We start from the raw sequence: 6196 nt of genomic DNA, 5'->3' as shown, positions 1-6196 counted from the left end.
TATGTTAGCCTGAAGGATTCTGATTATACAACTTCAAGAACATTTAAATAAATGTAACGTAACAGATGCATTTATTTTTCATTTTTATCATCCAATAAGATAAAACTTGAGGTATATTCCTAATGTTGCTCAATCAAAGCCAATAGATTACAGCCATTGAACGTTTTTCTTAATTTCATACATAGCATCTCTTTGCCAGCCGGGCGTACACTGTACAATATTTTTAATCATTGTACTCAGCTGGAGCTCGAACTGTGCGACGAAACACAGGGTTCAAAAGTTCATAGCTCATGATGCACAGCCTCATGTTCTGATGCGATCTACCTGCTCACACTGCACAAAAACTACACATCGGACTCGGTGGGAAGAGATGGCGCTGTCTGACTCATCAATCTGGAAGAAGAAGAACTCCCTTGTTTGCACATGCACAGGATTTGCCCAAATTCAAACGTATTTGATTTCCTCTCGACCTACGATTCCTGATCGGGAGGTGGTCATGGGAGGCTGATCGTCCCTCTTTACCCCCTCTTTACCCCTGACTCAGGACGCATGATGATGCTGAAACTCGGCCAGATTAAAAAAAATTCTCACAAAACTTGAGAATTGGCCCGAAAAGGACAAAGACTCTTTAAGCGTATGCCCGCCTTAGTGTTATCCAGTATCAAGAAATTGTTCAGCTTAGTTGAGGAAATCAACAGGGATAGTTAATTCAGAAATCAAACAAACAAACATCCATTTTGTTTTAAATGGAAACTATCATTACACCATTCCCTTAGCTTTATGGAACACCTTTGCCTTTATTCGAAGTTTAGTCAACTTTAGATTCAAATATTATTAGATAATTAAGAAGTAGTTTAAACTTCACTTGAGCTCAGAAATTATTTGCTGGTTCTTTGTTCAGTAAAGCTTTACCAAGGTCGGTGCTTTCTTCTAAGAAACACGTGAAATGTTTTATTAGTTAAAAAAAATCTTAGTTAATCGGTCTAATACTAGCATTAATAATGTTAGCCGTGTAATTAGCCTCTTCAAACATTCAAGTTTTATTGTAAAGACTTTTGCTAATATGTTCTGTTCTATAACGCATACAAATTTTGTTACTGTTTGTTGTCAAACTTATAAAGTTTGTATCATGTTTATTACCATCACTAACCTTCTTGATCAAAAAGAATTGGTAAAAACTAGTCTAATAGTGAAGCAGCTGCTATTTATTTAATGCATCATGTTAAAGGCCTCCTCATAAGAAATAACTTTTTTTTTTTTTATGACCCCTGTAGGAAAACTGTACTTGAAATAAACCCAAGTTCACTCAAAAGCTACTCAGTTATTTACTTCTCGTCACATAAGCTACATGCTTCCACTAATATTGCTTTTTGGCATCATGTGTTTTTTTTTTTTATTACCTCCTAAATGTTATCAAAATATAGCTATACAGGTTTAATAAATACCTAATTTTAAGATACCATAAAACATGTTTCAAGATTTTTCTCTATGCTACTTCTGGTTTCTGTAGCTATAAAATTTACTTGGGATATACGTGTAAGTAATAAAGTGCACATAATGGAGACCAGAGCTGGTGCAGCATAATTTACTTCTTACTATAAGAACAAAAACCAAAGAAGACAGACATTGCCTCGCAAAAACACATAATCTCATCTGGCCCTGTGTTTTTTTTCCTGTTTCTATTCGGATGTTGATGATGTAAAGTCACTGATACAGTTAGGGGCCAATATATGAGCACAGAAGTGAGATCGGCCTGTTCTGTGTTCTTGTGAGACACTGGAGAGTGAAGAGAGCAGACAGCGACCGAAGCAGGTTGAGACGGTGAGAGAAGATAGACACAGACAGTCTTTTGAGATTCCACCCACGCTTCGCTTTCAGTCTCTGCAGTATTGAATGAAAATGACTCTCCTCCTTCAAACATACACACACATACACGCACACACCCATGTGTCTGTGTATGTATATATATATATATATATATATATATACATACATACATACATACATACATACATATATGTGTGTGTGTCTGTGTCTGCATGAAAGACGACAATCTCTCCACATATGATGAAAGTAGTTACAGTATAAGTTAGGTGGCTATGATGTGAGGGATTTATTGTGCCATGAATCCAATTTCGGTAAAACCTAATGAAGTCGTAAGTGATGCGTTGCAGTTGAGTAACATTCAGTAAAAAACAGTTACTTGCTTGTTCATGTCCCATTTCCCCTTCTTAGGGCTATGCAGTCTTGCTGTGACACCTGGATGATTGGGTCCTAGGCTTGGCAGACTCGACTGGATGTAGTGATGTTTCTGGGTTGAGGGAGGCTTTGTGCCCTCCTACTGACCCTGTGCCTCTTTGGCCTGGGGGCTGCTGCTTCTACGCTCCACTGTCAGCCTATCTCTGTGGAGGTCGTATGGCTGCCCCGGGGTGATGGCTTGTCCCTGTCTGCCTGGGACTGCTGCTGAACTTTGAAACTAAAAGAAATTAACCCACCTAAATGCCTGAACTCACTCACCAGCATTCACATAATCCAACCAGTTTATAGAAACGCTGGTTACAATTACATCAAGGTGGCCTGACTACTCTAAATCTAGATCAAATCTGGATTTGTTTTAAGTTAAACAAGCAATAAGGATATCATCTTGATATAGTTTGTAGAGCAAATTTGCCCCAGCACATTAGACAAATAGCTTCTCTGGCATGCATGATATCCCACAAGTGGACATACTAGTGCCTCGATATGTGGAGGGTTCCACTTTAATGGGTCTATAACTTTTATCTTCTTGCAGCGTAGATGTAGTAAAAGATGTATACCTCAGTATCTGTCTCATAAAGAATGTATCTAATGAGGAACATCATCTATGATAGGTTGCCCAAGTCCGGGAAGCCATCATCCTGCAAAGTTTAGTTGCATCTTTTTTCTAACATAACTATATGAAGTGAGTGGCTCATTATCAGGCCTAACCACAGCTCTGTGACATGCTCTGAAAACATGTGTTGGAGGAGAGATAATATTAAAGTTGCATTAGCTCTTGAGGGCTGGACTTGGGCACCCCTGATCTATAACTTTGATGCTGAAAATTGGAATAAATCTCTGTTCTTTCAGATTCCTATGCTGTTTGGATTTTTATGGTAAAACAGGCGTGTGAATTTCTGCACAGAGTATTTACATCTGTAAGATATGTCCTTCTCAAAGTGATCATCGGAAGCTTATTTTAAGTAGAACAGTATGTGTAATGTTGATACACAACTTACCCTGAGAACAAGCTATATTTGTTCAAACTTTTCCCAAGAAAAAAAAAAAACAGACTTTGTTCAAATTGAAAGAATTTTTTTGCTAATATTGGCTGAAAATGTAGAGTGGATGTATTTATTAACACACCCTGCCTGTTTTTAAAGAATGATATACTGTACTGCTACAGACGTTTTTTGTCCTCAAAGTCACAGTTTCCTGTTTTCATTCTGTATATATATATATATATATATATATAAAGTAAGTATTGCAAACTGTTGTGTATTTATTAATTTATTAATTTATGTAATTTAATAAAATAAAAAGATACACACATACAGCGAATACAGCACAGGTTGTATGTTTCTAACAGGTTCTAGTTGCTATAAATGGTCTTTTGGGTTTCGCATTATTTTCAGCGATTTGGGAAAGTACTGACAACCCCGGAACTATATAAATTTTGTCAGGATAAATTTAATTTGGATTGTTCAATGATTGTTCAATGTTCATTACTGTTCAACACAAAACAATGCATATTAGCAAAGTTATGGAAAAGGTTATATGGATATCTATATTTAATGTAAATGAAAATGTCCTACAACATTTGAATTCATCCCCCTTTATTCTGGTAGACATAAATAAAAACCAGTGTAACCAGCTGCCTTTAGAAATTAACCAACCAGTAAATAGATATGATCTAATCTTTTTGATCAAAACAGCATTTTTATTTCTTATCCAATGTTAATCCAGTTAAAATTTAGACCTAAATCCAGTTGAAGATTTTAAGAAGGATTTGAAAATTGATTTCTGCAGACACTCTATACTAAGGTTCAGCTATTTGACAAACAAAACCACTTAAGGTGCAAAGTTTAAAACTCTACAGCTGTAATTGTAATTCAGGGTTGCAGCATGACATAATGGTATATCAGGTGCATCATATGCTTAGGTGAAAGTGTTTCATGCAGAGATCAATGGTTGGATTCTCAGTCTTGGGCCAACAGCTGCAGGTCTTCCCCTTCTTTATCTTCTTTTGTTCCTGTCTAGCTACAAATGAATAAATGTCAGTAATTCCACAAACCTTAAACGGATGATTGTGGAGGCAATGCTGCAAAATGTGAAGAAGATAAATGGATGTACATACTTTACAAAACAAATACCAGTCCTAACACTCCCTCACTTTTTTTGCTAGAAGATTATGTATCATAGATTTTAACTTAGTCTTAAGATGTCTGGATGGGAAAATAGAATATCATCTTTACTAGCTTTAAAATCCAAGACCACGTATTGTTATTGATCTTGTTTGACTGTTTTCTGAACTGTTAATATAGATCCAGTTGTGTGGTTGTTATATTCACTAGTATTTATTGTTGCATATCTCCAGCACTTGCCTTGGGGATGGTATTTTGAATAATTTATGAAACAAACATTTTCACTGGAAGATGCAGGTGTTTATCTGAGTATGAGATGGTGCCTCTGCAATGATCAGGATTGTATTGCAAACAGATGAGGAGAACTGATTGTAAGGATTGTTGTGTTTTAAGTTACACAAAATTGTAGATCAACATGTTATCAGAAGTGTTTCACTTCAGTCAGGACATTATGGTTGTCTCTGGGGAATGGCCCACAGAAAGGAAACCCACAAGGAGTGAGTAAAGCTTCTAAAAGCTCTGTGAGCAGAGGAGTTAAGACTGTGAAAGGAGGTATTTGGTCAGATAACTTGGAGGAGGCTTGAGATGACTTCCTTCATTAAAAGTAATGAAGTGCAAAAAACAAATAGAAGTTAGTTTTCATTTAAGAGCTTAGAATTTAATTTGTGAACAATCAGGGTTGGTAATGGCTGTTACAAGTTGTGCACAAATTGAAAGTGCAGTGAACTCGATCAGCTCTAGAGTGATAAAAATCTGCAGAGGTGTTTAATTGTGTTTACGTTCACTGAGACATACAGTATACTGAGACTCTTTACCCAGTCCTGCTGTTGTGCAGTAGTGATCTGTACAGCTGCTATCTGTCTTTTCTGCTCTGCTCACTTTTGCACTTTTTCAAAACATGGTTAATGCTGGTGTGAAAGAGGTGCAAATTATCGACTCATTAACAATGTTTAACAATCTGCGGTCCATTTGAGTTGACATAGGTTAAGTACTATAACAAGCTGAGTTTGGCTGGAAATTGTTATTTACACAGAGCTGGTAAACAGGAGTTTAACGAGTCAAATCCTCACATTTTCCTCAAAAAGGGCTATGTAGCATTACATTTCTGTAGACTGAATAAATCTGAGAGGATAGAACATAGTTTTCTTTTTTTTTTACCCAATCTACTTAATTAAGTAAAGAAAAACAATAAAGTCACCCAGATGACAGAATAGCTGTGGTATGTTCTTTACAAATATATGTTTTTTATTGTCTTATCATTGAAGCTGACTGAAAAAAAGTTTCCTGTTTGGTTGGACTCGGTACACTTATAACACACATATTCTAAAAAAAACAACCACTGATACACAGCCTAAAATGCAACCATATAACGAAGCCTTCTATTCGCCAAGGTAATTGTAGAGACACTAGGCACTTTAGCTGTAGCCTCTCAGAGGTCCAGGACAGCGCTGCAGAACCTCTAAACACTAATACCTGAGCAACTACAAGTGGATAAAACACTGAGATCTGAGGTTGCAATAAATAAATCATAAATCACTGTGTTCAGATAACATCTCTCACATTTAAAATGAATTCGATTTAACATCTGTCTGTACAAAGTTTTTTTATCCACCACATTGTTTGGAAACTGTTTTTGATATGCTTTTTGCAATGAAGAACACATTTTCTTTCAATCATTTTTTTCCCTTTTATATTTTGCTGCTTGGTGTATTTCAAAGGAATAGGTCTTAATTGCTATATACTGTGTGTGTGTATATATATATATATATTATATATATATATATGTATATATATATATATATATATATATATAT

General features: G+C 35.9%; 1 protein-coding gene across 2 annotated transcripts in view; it reads left to right on the top strand.

Annotated features, from left to right (window-relative positions):
- Window positions 1-6196, top strand: part of ssbp2 (single-stranded DNA binding protein 2) — an 87568-nt gene that overhangs the window by 63896 nt on the left and 17476 nt on the right. The window lies entirely within an intron of this gene.

The sequence above is a fragment of the Cyprinodon variegatus genome, unplaced genomic scaffold (genome assembly GCF_000732505.1).
Source record: "Cyprinodon variegatus isolate N-32 unplaced genomic scaffold, C_variegatus-1.0 Scaffold103, whole genome shotgun sequence".
Classification (NCBI taxonomy): Eukaryota; Metazoa; Chordata; class Actinopteri; order Cyprinodontiformes; family Cyprinodontidae; genus Cyprinodon; species Cyprinodon variegatus.
Note: the sequence above shows the minus strand (reverse complement) of the source record. Positions and strands in the feature narration are given on the sequence as shown.